Source organism: Silurus meridionalis, chromosome 26, assembly GCF_014805685.1.
Source record: "Silurus meridionalis isolate SWU-2019-XX chromosome 26, ASM1480568v1, whole genome shotgun sequence".
NCBI classification, from domain to species: domain Eukaryota; kingdom Metazoa; phylum Chordata; class Actinopteri; order Siluriformes; family Siluridae; genus Silurus; species Silurus meridionalis.
Window position 1 is genome coordinate 13,488,557 of NC_060909.1, and position 12,877 is coordinate 13,501,433.

Below are 12,877 nucleotides of genomic sequence, written 5' to 3' on the forward strand. Positions count from 1 at the left end.
GAGAAGTACAGAGAAGGTCAGAAGGAGTTGCAATGTGTGTTTGTGGATCTAGGAGGAGATGTGGTATTGTAAGATGAAGTCTGGTGTGGCAGAAAAGTATGTGAAGGTGGTGCAGGACATGTATGAGGACAGTGTGACAGCAGTGAAGTGTGCAGAAGAACAACAGACTGGTTTACTGGTGGATGATATTGTAATTTGTGGTGAGAGTAGGGAGCAGGTTGAGAAGAGCCTGGAAAAGTAGGGAGAGATTTTATTAGAGACATGTAGTACATTTTGGAAACAAACAGGGAGGCCCGATTGAGATGGTTTGGACATGTGCATATAAGGGACATGGGGTATATTGGTAGTAAAATGCTGAAGATGGAGCTGCCAGGAAGGAGGAAGAGAGGAAGGCCAAGGAGGAGGTTTTTGGATGTGGTGAGGGAAGACATGCAGGTAGTTGGTTTGAAAGAGGCAGATGTAGAGAACAGAGTAGTTTGGAGGCGGTTTTTCCACTGTGGCGACATCACACAGTATAAATTTTTAATATGTAAATATAACTTGATGACACAGCACTTAATATGAGTGTATGTGTCTGAGTGTATATGTTTTTTTTATTACATTTTTGTCTATATTTATTTTCTTAAATATCCCTGTGGGCTGTATTTCATTTCTCGTCTGATTCCCTACATAGGGTGCATGTTGGCAGCAGTATTAATGTTTGCATCTCATTAACATTGACATTTTTCCTTAATTCTTAAACAATCAGCCCCGCGAATAAGAACACAGCCATGAAAAAACGTTCAGCCTGAGAATGACCTACAACAGAATGACGTCATGCTGTTATAAATCACTAATTTCACTTTGTGTCTCATTGCTTATGCTTCTCCTGTTGTACAATCTTATAGGCATGAATTATATGTATAATTATGTATATATATATATATATATATATATATATATATATATATATATATATATATATATATATATATATATATATAGTTGCTATTTTCTCCATGTATATTAAATTGTCTGTGTCTAAACCGAAGGATGTATGAGCAATTGTGCTGCATTACAGCTGCAGCTGTTTAGAAGACGCCTCCAATTTATCAGCATTGTTTACCGCAGGATGTAATTTACACCCATTTACTGAAATGAAGATACACGAGCACAGAGGACGAGCATTTCAGATCCAGAATCAAGGGCGAAATCTTAATTTTGTCCTGTTATTATTTCATTCTCGTAGTTGCGATTCATTCTTTATCCTTGTTTATGTGGATGTAATGGAATCATATGGGAATTTTTAAACCAGACGTCTAACATCTCATCTGGTTTCACAGAAAATTACCTGTTACATCTGGATTATTCTGCAGTTAAGTTGGTTTTCTACAAAATAGACATGGATTTTAACATTAACAGTGTTTTATTACTTGGATTTTTACTTCTAAAGCAGGAAGTAAGACAGAAGTAATTAAGTTGCTGTTTAATGAGCACTTTTACTTAAAAAAAAAAAAAAAAAAAAGTTTTATTTATACACAGTAGTTCATGGATAACAGTAAAGATGTTTGTGGAAATTTTTATTAAATGGCCAAGGTTAAAGGTCATGAGCTTTCAAATTTCATTTTTGAGAATTCAGATCTCAGATTATCCATCACACTATGAGCACAATATCTATACAGAATAGCTAATCAGATTACACAAACACATCTTGCACACAAGTTACCATTTCATTACCTTCATTTAGTATCCTGTCGCTTCAATTAGTTGTACTCAAGAAAATGTCAGCTCATCTTAAAGCCGCTTATTTGTAATTTCAATATACAGTACAGAATACATTTGTGGCACCGGCGCATCCAATTTGTTCCCGAAAATCGAGAAATTTAGGACAGAAGACTTTAACAATAAAATGTATGAACTAGATTTAAGAATGTTATTAGTAGAAACCGACTAGGCCAGCCCAGGGGCTCAGTTACTGGGAATAACCCTTTATAAAAAGACGTGAACAATGCACCCAGATTTGTCTACAGTCAGGACACGAGACAGAGGTATAATACACACAGTTTATTAAGAACTATTAAAATTACATCAAACCATACATCATATACCACACAAGAATGCTTGGACTCCATGGCTCGGGACCTTACTCTAATGATTTCCTATCCACAGCAAACACACATGCACTCATACGACACCACAACCCCACCTGTCGACCACTGCACACCGAAGGAAACCACCACCAAGCAAAGAGGAACTTGTACCTCACATTAGAACTGGTCTCCCAGACACCTGGAGAAGAAGCAAACCACAGTATGGTCAAATCAATTTACCCACACACACACACACACACACACACACACACCCAAAAGAAAGTACAACAGGAATAATAAAAACAGTTAATTCCATTAAATACACCTCATAAAATAAGATGTTTCGCTAGATGTTGGGTGGCATCCAGGTCTTCAGACTCCTCAGACAAACAGATATGTATAGCAGCAGTTTCTCAGGCTACCTCTCAGCGGACCGTCACAGTGTGGAGCACTGAAACAGACACACTAACACATACATGTATATAAATAAACCACACAGTCTGCAAACACGCTAGCATTTAGCTCCTTGGCTAATCCAGTTAGCCGTTAGCTATAGCACGGTATGGCCAGGACATGTGTCCCACGCTGATGCTCGGCATGTAGATAACATGCACGCCGATGCAATAGGTCACTCCGTCCGTGCTTTAGCGACCCGCAGACAACAAGACAGCCAGGCAGCGAAACAACCAAACAGCTAGACAGCCCAGCAAAACAGCAAAGCAACCAAAAAGGCAGCCCAGCAAGAAGACAGCCCGGTAAAACAGCCCAGTACGAAGACACCCTGGTAAGACAGCAGCCCGGTACGAAGACACCCTGGTAAGACACCTGGGTAAGACAGCCCACTACAATGGCTCTCAGTTCCTCACTTCAAAATTACAGAGAAATTAGCACAAAATTACCATCTTTTGACATCAGCTATTAATACCCGACAGTTAACCAACTTACCGGTTCAAACAGGTCACGATGTGCCATGAAACTCTAGACGAGGAAGTGGGATGATTTTAACTTGATAATGTCTGGATTCCTTAATCCACACTAAAAGAAGAAACCAAACCACCCTTAAAACCCAATCCACCCTATCAGGGTACCAAGCAGGCATGACAACTTAGTCCTTGCCACACGAACCTCTCCCAGCTGCCCCAGATATATGGTAAAGTCTTCAGTGTTTATGAAAACACATTCCCACCAGACACCGACTGCTCCTTTTATAAACTCACTAATTTGATAAGCGAAACCTGGCCATCATTCCAATTGCTCCGCCCCAACATGTGACTGTTCCCACTACCACACATTGAAACAAAACAACATTCCTCCAGGACCAAGTTGCTACAATTTACAACATAAATGAACACAAGATAAGACAAAACTAACTACAACAAATAGACCTATACACAGAATATCACATAAAGTACATGATCACAATATATAAATATTAAAAAAAATGTAAATAGTAAATATGTATATATATATGATTGTCATGATTTAATTTGTGATTAATCACGATTAATTACACATTTTTATCTGTTTTAAATGTACCAAAAATAATACTTTTCAAGTTTGCATGGGCAAATATGGATGCTTTATGTCACAGTCACGGAGTGAGCTGTGAGAAAGCTGGTTCTTTTAATGAGGAAACAGAAACAAATGTAAAGCAAACCAAAACATGGACTGGAAAGAAAAAAGATGTCTTCGTGAAGGAAGATCTGAGCGGTCTCGGGAGGAAATGAGATCGCGGTGGTATCCACTGAAAAGGAGAACGTAACTAGTGCAGTCATATGTGTTCTCCCACGTAAGTAAGTAAGTAGAACTGACGGTGAGTGAGTGAAGGCGAGGAGTTTAAGTAGGGCTGCTGGTTAATGAGCCACAGGTGCCGGTGTGATGGGGACAGGCTACGTGTGTGTGCAGAGCCGCGGGACAGCGAGGCAGGCTGTTCCCTGACACTTTAGGCAAATGTATGTTAATTATTCGTGAAACCTGACTCAACATAGAGCATGAAGATAAAATATACTTGATAATGTTTTAAAGTAATTATGGTGTTTTAAATTACGAAATCATCAGGACACCAAAAATAACTTTAGCAATGTTTTCACAGAGATGGTTTCAATTGTCGGATGTGTGCATCATGCGGATTTTGGTGCTTGATTTGTGACTTGGCGCATCAGTAAAAGAAATGCTTAGTGATTAAAAAAAATTAATTCTGTGAAGAAAGGACATTGTGAATAAATGTGTGTTGCGTTCAAGGTTTTAATTTAGCTTCATTCATATTTATTTATTTAATAATTTATAAATAATATTATTTTAATATTATTATTTATGGTCAAACAGAAATGCGGTTGCATTAACTGCATGTTAATAAAATGTGTGCTGTTAAAATGTATGTGTTAACATGCTATTAATGAATTCACTTTGACAGCCCTAAATGTAAAATAACTTGACGTGTTTGATCAGGTGCAATTCTGTGTGTTGTGAATAATGTGTCAAAGACATTTTGTTCCAATTAAAGTACAACCTCTTCTATAGTTATATTTATCAGGACATAATAAAATTTACCTGGTCCTTATCAAGTCTTAAAATTAGGTAAATACAGTTTTAGGTTAATAATAACACATGGCATTTTATACAATGCCATTATTGATTTTACAGTAATAAAGCTGTAATAAATAAAATATCTATGCCATCTGTGAAAAATAAATCACACCCTTATTCCGTTCATTAGAATTAAGAGGCTATATATATATATATATATATATATATATATATATATATATATATATATATATATATATATATATCCAAAATCCTGTTAAATAATCTTGTTAAAAACTCCACTGCCATCTCTCCCAACATCTCCATGCTTCTATCGGTATGTCATCATTATCCACTTCCTGCTTCAAAATCTCCACACCATCCAAACTTCTCTGTCTCTCATTTTCCTCATTCATCAGCTGCTCGAAATACTCCTCCATCTTCTCAACGCACTCTCCTCACTAGTCAACACATTTCAATCTCCATCCTTTATTGATCTAACTTATAGCACATCCTTCCAGCTTGGTCCCTCTGCCTGGTCAATCGGTATGAATCCTTTTCTCCTTCCTTAGTGTCCATCTTCTCATACAGCTCCTCATATGCCTTTTCCTTGACTTTGCATTACTAGGTGGATGTCCTGCATCCTAGTTTTATAACCATAATGACTGTTTAAGACTGTAGAAAGAACATTTACTTATAATCTACACTACAATGCTCATGTTAGTTCTCACTCTCCAGTGTTCTGTATTGTTAAAAAATTTATATTCACACTCTTGATGTCACCCAAATGAGGATGGGTTTCCCTTTTGAGTCTGGTTCCTCTCAAGGTTTCTTCCTCATAACATCTAAGGGAGTTTTTCCTTGCCACAGTCTTGCTCATCAGGGATAAATGCTGTTTTAAGACAACGTCTGTTGTGAAAAGCGCTATAGAAATAAACTTGACTTGACTTGATAGAACAGTTTAAACCCATCTCCAATGTTCCTGGTCTTACTCCTTTTCAGGTCTCCTGAACACACAACGTCTACCTTTTTTCTCTCCATCATATCAGCTAACTCTCTCCCTTTACCAGGCATTCGGAGCAACTTTTCTTTTTTATAATGTGAGCCAACATTTTTTGGGGGGCCAGGGGTAGCTGGCTAGCATCACCTGTCGCAGACAGACGAAGATACGTGCGACCATAAGTAAATAATACATCATGTTTTTTCAAAATAAAAGCAACACAGTTGTATTGCATGCCCAGCATAAATACTTGTTTATTTGTGTTTATGACTGACATACCGCGGGCCGGTCAGGAATGCCCAAAGGGCCATATGTGGCCCTCGGGCCCTAAAATGTACTAACCCAAACCTCCACTCTCCTACACTTCTCCTTTCCCTGCTCTCTCTGTAGACGTCTTCCTTCTCTCCTTCTTCTCTTTCGGCCAACAGTAGCCCAATTTCCACCGGTACACTGTTGGCTTACAATACCCCAGGCCTCAGCCGACATGGTATGAAATTCTAATTTGTGATCCGCATATTTGATTTGGCACATGTTTTACGCTGGATGCTCTTCCTAATGCAACCCTCCCCATTTATCTGGGCTTGGGACTGGTTTGTGCAACCCTAATGGCTGGGTTAACATGAAGCCTTGAAGAACACTGACGTAAAATACTGATAATTTTTATTATTATTATTTATGTGCCACTCTTACATCCACATTTCCCCTTGCTAATTAATATATTGTTAGCATTCTGACATTCATATTTAAATGATTACATTTTATAGAGAAACAAAATACTGATGATATGAGACTGGAAGTTACACAGAGAGAGCTGTAATAGAAATAAAACATGACTAATACACATTATTTCACTGAAAGTAAAACTAAATACATGACAAGTGTATTTATTTAACATTAATTCACACTTAAATGCTGAAAGCTTTGAAGTAAGTGAGGTTTCATAAATAAAAACAAAACCTGAGGCACACAGAAGTGAAAAGCGTATAACACAACATCCAGCTGCTCTCCAATAAAGAGAAATTCAACAGAGCAAAAACTGTCTTTTTTTCATTTATGGGTAAAATGGTGTGTTTTTTTAAACTGTCAGCCATCCTGACCTTATGTGCATAGCAAAGCATCTTTCTTTCTCTCTCTCTCTCTCTCTCTCTCTCTCTCTCTCACACACACACACACACACACACACACACACACACACACACACATTACTTAGCTCTTTGCAGGGATTTTCTTTTCACCTCTAGAACCAAGGTCAAATACATCACAGAACCTGTCTGCTAGCAGCTTGACCTGCTCCAGAGAAGGTAATTTATCATATTTCTCACACTCAAGATCACTCGGCCTCTTTTATTCTAACGCTTGGATGATATACATTTCTTTTTTTTTTTTTTTTGATGCGCCAAGTCTCAAATCAAGCACCAGAATCCGCCATGATGCACACATCCAGCAACATAGCAAAAGTTCCATTTGGTGTCCTAATAATTTATTTAATTTAAAACACAATATAAAACCTTTACAAGAGTATTTTTACAAGCTGCCCTGTTATCTGAAAATGTAAACATTCTTGTGTAAGGAAATTGCTCAGTGCAAAGAAAGAGAAATAATGGGAACCTGGTATTCCTGTGTTATTTTTTCATGTGTCTAATAGACATGAACAAATTCTTTGAAAAACATTTATAACCTTTGAAACATGTCTAGTTTTTATGCTCTATGTTGTGTATGGTTTCACTAATAATAAACATACATTTGCGTAAAGCATTCAAATTTGTCAGAGTGAGTATTAATTGATTAGATTTGTTTTAATTTGAGGTATATTTAGAAAAGATAAAAATGTGATTAGGTTAAGGACCACAGATGCATTGGCGAGCCAAGTAAACTTAATGCAGTGTATAAAAGTCCCTTTGACAGTGGAAGATGTCCAGCAGTGCCATCAGTTAAAAAACTGATGGAAACCAGTGGGACCCAGGTGCACTCATGTACTGTTCAGAGAAATCTGATAATAGATGTTCTTCATGGAAGAGTTGAGGCCAAAAAGCCATAATTCAGATGTGGAAACAAGTGTAAGCCACTTAACTATGCACAAAAACAGAAACTGGGGTATATAAAAATGGCAGCAGGTGCTCTGAAATTATGATTCAAAGTCTGTAATATTTGGCTATAGCTTAAAGAGCTTTTGAGAGCTACAATATTGAGTGTCTGCGGGCAGCAGTGAAGAATTATGGAGATTTTTTGCAAGTTTGGCGCTGCATTTCTGCAAATGGATTTGAAGATTTGGTAAAGATTAATGGTGTTCTCAATCCTGAGAAATACAGGCAGATACTTATCCATCATGCAATAACATTTTATGTGTTTCTTTAACTAAAAATGTTATACTTTAGATAACATCAACAAAAAAGTGTAAAATTTGCTGGATATACATAAACAAGAGTGTTTTATAAAAATAAATCTACTTCTGCTCAAGATTAATTAAATAAATAACATCAATCTATAATAGTAGTAAAAATTAGTAAGAAAGAGTAGGACTTCATTCATTCATGTAGCATCTCTGTTTCTTTAATGTAATTGTTCTATGAAAATTTTAGTTTTTTATTGCTTTTTTAGATATTTTAATCAGTTTTGATCTCTTCTTGAATAAAGAAATTAATTTTAGAATATATCCTTTACCCGATCCATGTAGCAGCAAGTGAAACAAATTCCCCAGAACAGTTGAGTTATTTTTAGACAGATGTTTGTGTGCAGGTTTTCTCCCAGCATGCTGTGTGTTGTACAAACAGAATATAAATATTAATATTGCAACAAAACTTGTTTGTCTTCTTCTACAATGGCATATTCATGAAGTCAGTGTTCTGAGCTAACATTTAAAAATACCCTGTTTGATATAGGGTCTGTGATAATTTAGACATGTAGTAGAGAATGCACAATCCTAAAGTGGAAGGGAAATGTTTCCTTTTTTCCCTTCATTTTATTTAGCCTGCTAAAAGCTCAATGATATTGTATCATTGAGTGGTGTTCATCTGGCGGACAACCTCACCTGGTCACTTAACACCAGCTCCATCACCAAGAAAGCCCAGCAGCGTCTCTACTTACTGAGAAGGCTGAGGAAAGCTCATCTCCCTCCCCCATCCTGACCATGTTCTACAGAGGGACCATCGAGAGCATCTTGAGCAGCTGCATCACTGCCTGGTTTGAGAACTGCACCGTCTCGGATCGCAAGACCCTACAAAGGATAGTGAGGACAGCTGAGAAGATCATCGGAGTCTCTCTCCCCTCTATCATGGACATTTACACCACACGCTGCATCCGCAAAGCATACAGCATTGTGGATGACCACACACACACTTCACCCTCCTACCATCAGGGAAACGGTTCCGAAGCATTCGGGCCGTCACATCAAGACTGTGCAACAGTTTTTTCCCACAATTCATCAGGCTCCTCAACAAACATCTGAACTGAACTCTCTCACACACACACACACACACACACACACACACACACACACACACACACACACACAACTGTGTGACTAATCTGTACAACCGGACTCAACACACATCATACACTTCGCACCCAGGTTTCAGCACCATTCACACCTTTCATTATCGCAAAATGTTTACATGCCGTTTGTTGCTGATCTTCCGGGACTTGCTTTTGTTGCACAATATTCTGTCCAAATCCTTTGGTCACTGTTTAGTTTATTTTTATTGCTGCTATTGTTCAATTGCACGATTCTGTTTACATTTTTTCTGCTATTGTAGAATTGCACAATTCTGTTTACATTTTTCTGTTTACATTTTTCTGCTACTGTGCACATTATTTTGTCACGACAGGTTTTACTGGCGGAGCTATTGCTGTTTTTATTTTTATATTTTGTGTATTGTGTATTGTCCTGCACTGTCCTGTGTTGTCTGCACTGTCTTGTGTTGTCTTTTGCACTGTTTGCACCAGTTGCACACATGCACTTTATGTGGCGAGGATCTTAGTTTTTGGCCCTGTGTTCTTCTGTTCTGTGACTGTTGTTTTATGTTGTTTTATGTAGCGCCTGGGTTCAGGAGGAACGTTGTTTCATTTCACTGTGTACTGCATCAGCTATATATGGTTGAAATGACAATAAAAGCTTATTGACTTGACTTGACTCTTGTTATGATGCTGTATGTAATGATACAATGATACTCATGCCCTGTTCGCTATCCACACACACACACACACACACACACACACACACACACACACACACACACTTCTTCTTCTTCTTTCAGCTTCTCCCTTTAGGGGTCGCCACACTCTCCATACCTCCCTGTCCTCTACATCTGCCTCTTTCAACCCAACTACCTGCATGTCTTCCCTCACCACATCCATAAACCACCTCCTTGGTCTTCCCTTTTTTCCTCCTTCCTGGTGGCTCCATCCTCAGCATTCTTCTACCGATATACCCCATGTCCCTCCTCTGCACATGTCCAAATCATCTCAATCTCGCCTCCCTCACCTTGTCTCCAAAACCTCCTATATGCTCTGTCCCTCTAATAAACTAATTTCTAATCCTGTCCATCCTCGTCACTCCCAATGAAAACCTCAACATCTTACACACACACAAAAAAAACATTAAATCAGTTTTCTTTATTCATCTCTGTTTCCTTTTTGTCTCTGAACTTTGATCAGGGGAAATGTTCTAAATCAGAAGAAGGTGGAGTGACATGTCCAAGCCAACACCCACTTCATTAACATTTCTGCACTCAGGGCAGAGTCCTGACCTTTTTAACATTCACACTATAAGTCATTAATTTACAGGATCACTGAGTCTGTTCTGATTCCAGCTGAGAAGGCAATGGATTTATAATGACTGCTGTTAAAACACACAGTATATGCACAAATAAACCTATAATATAATTAAATAATAATAAGAAATAATAAGAAAAAAAATCTCAACAGGAAAAGTTTTTAACCAGGGTTGTTTTTTCTGTTTGATTTTGATACAAAGGGGGAAAAAAAAATCATGTTTATTTATAAAGCATGTTTAAAATGAGCAGATGTTGTTGATCAGAGTGCAGCACAGTCAGGGTCAAATGAATAATGAATAATGAATTTGAACTAATAATGTGGGGAAAGAAAGAAAAGTCGAAAAAACAACAAGCAGGCCACTAGGTTTGTTGGGTGGGGTTTTTTTGTGTAGTAGGTATTTTGATCTAATTATCTCTATAGATTTTATTTAACTTTTTCACAAAACTGATATAATTATACAGTGTGTGTCAGTTAGATGAATAATGTGCATTTTGAGAAAATTAAGCGGTTTCTGTAACTACATGTTAATGAGTCTAACGGTTTGAAAAGGTTATCCTATTTCTATATTTTTCTTTCATTTTCTTAGATTTTTATTTTTATTTTGGATAACGTCACTCGTGACAGTATTGACGAGCACAAACAAATCTTTCAACGTACATCTATAAAGTACTAAAAAGATTTTTAATATAAAGAGAATGTTTAAACCTTAGAGAAACTGTAACCAATTATTCATTTTATTTCACTTTTTTAAATATATATATCAGTGAAATTATTTATAGATAAAGAAATGTATTATTATAAATGATTTTTAATGAAATCAGTAATGTTTTGTGTATAAGCTGAAGCTGAACCGTATTAGTTGTGTGAACAGTTTAATATGAAGTTTTAGAAGAGTTTCATAATAAGTGAAGAAAAAGACAGAAATAAAAATTCAAACAATTTTCCACATTTTTTTCTCTGGAAAGCTACAAAGTGACCTTGTGCACTAATCTTCACCTGGTCTATGATGTGGTGTTTAAAGTGAAGGCCGCATTTCAGGACTTGAGACTGCTAAAATAGATATATTTTCTTTTATAGTTTTTTCACCTTGTTAGGAAGACTCCATGTCCAGAGGTCAGAGTCACATCCTGCATCTGAGATCAGTCGATATCATAGATCGATTCCAGCACAAGTCTACAAACGCCACCAATGTGTGTGTGTGCATGTGTGCGTGTGTGTGTGTGTGTGTGTGTGTGTGTGTGTGTGTGTGTGTGTTTGTTTCCATTTGTCCATGCTGCTATTCTGTACAGGATTTTAAAGAATTCACTCCTCATACTCCACATCCTCCATCTTCTTCTGTGTTTTTCACAGCTCAATGTCTGTCCTCTCACAGAAGAAAAGGTTTATAAATAAAATAAACCTTATAACAATTTAAACCCATGACCTTCCAATCAAAAGTCCAACATCTTAAACACCATGCTATCACACATAGTAATATGGTGAAATTATTCATTGTAAATTAATAAACATTAAAATATAAATTCATGTAATAACATATTAAATACACATGTAACTTATTGGGAAAACAAATATAACAGTCCATGAAAATATTCAATAATAAAAACATTACAACATTTACATAATGTAGTAAACATCAATCTTTAGATAAATAATAAATATCCCTTATACTCAGTGTATGAACTTATTTAATAACACATTTTACATTTATGCAATGCATTTCAGGTAACCTAACCAATATATAAGGCCCAGCAAAGGATGTACTTTCTTTGCCAGCTGTAGAAGTCCAACCTGCCATAGTTCCACACAGTCTTTATTGAGTCTGTCCTGTGCACTTCAATAACTATCTGATTTGGCTGAGCTACACAATCAGACATCAGAAAACGACAGACGTCAGACAGACGACAAACTACAGACAGATCGGTTCGAACGGCTAAAAGGATTAGCAGTGTGTCTATGCCCACTCTACAGGAACTGTATGAAGATCCAGTGTGAGAAAAAGGCTCCGACAATCACTTTGGAGCCCCCATACCCAAGCCATATGCTTTTTGAATTTTTGCCGTCTGGCCATCGCTACAGAGCACCAAACACCAGGACAGACAGGCACAAGAGAAGTTTCTTCCCCCAGGCAATCTACCTCATGAACAATGAATGCTCTCACCATTGTGCTATAAAATTATTTATTCATTAATAACAGTAATTTATATACAATATTATATAAAGTTCATTCCTGTGATCAATGCATATAAAGTATGTTATTTCAATTAATTATATTAAATATATTATATTAGTTATAATGGACATTACCAACAATGCATATTAGTATTTTTCTTCTTCTTGGGGTTGCCACAGCGGATCATCCTTCTCCATACCCCCCTGTCCTCTACATCTGCCTCTTTCACCCCAACCACCTGCATGTCTTCACCACATCCATAATCCTCCTCTTTGGCCTTCATCTTTTCCACTACTCTTTCCTATAACTTCATGGTGTCACTGATCAAATTTATTACCC

The 12,877-nt window shown here is 37.1% G+C and overlaps 1 long non-coding RNA gene across 1 annotated transcript; it reads right to left on the bottom strand.

Moving 5' to 3' along the window:
- Nucleotides 1-2,028: 2,028 nt before the first annotated feature.
- Nucleotides 2,029-3,231, bottom strand: LOC124380109. The gene is made up of 3 exons (XR_006924605.1): nucleotides 3,015-3,231; nucleotides 2,395-2,534; nucleotides 2,029-2,268 (listed from the first exon to the last, which is right to left on the bottom strand). It is a non-coding gene; the product is annotated as an uncharacterized LOC124380109 (long non-coding RNA).
- Between the last annotated feature and the right edge of the window lie 9,646 nt (nucleotides 3,232-12,877).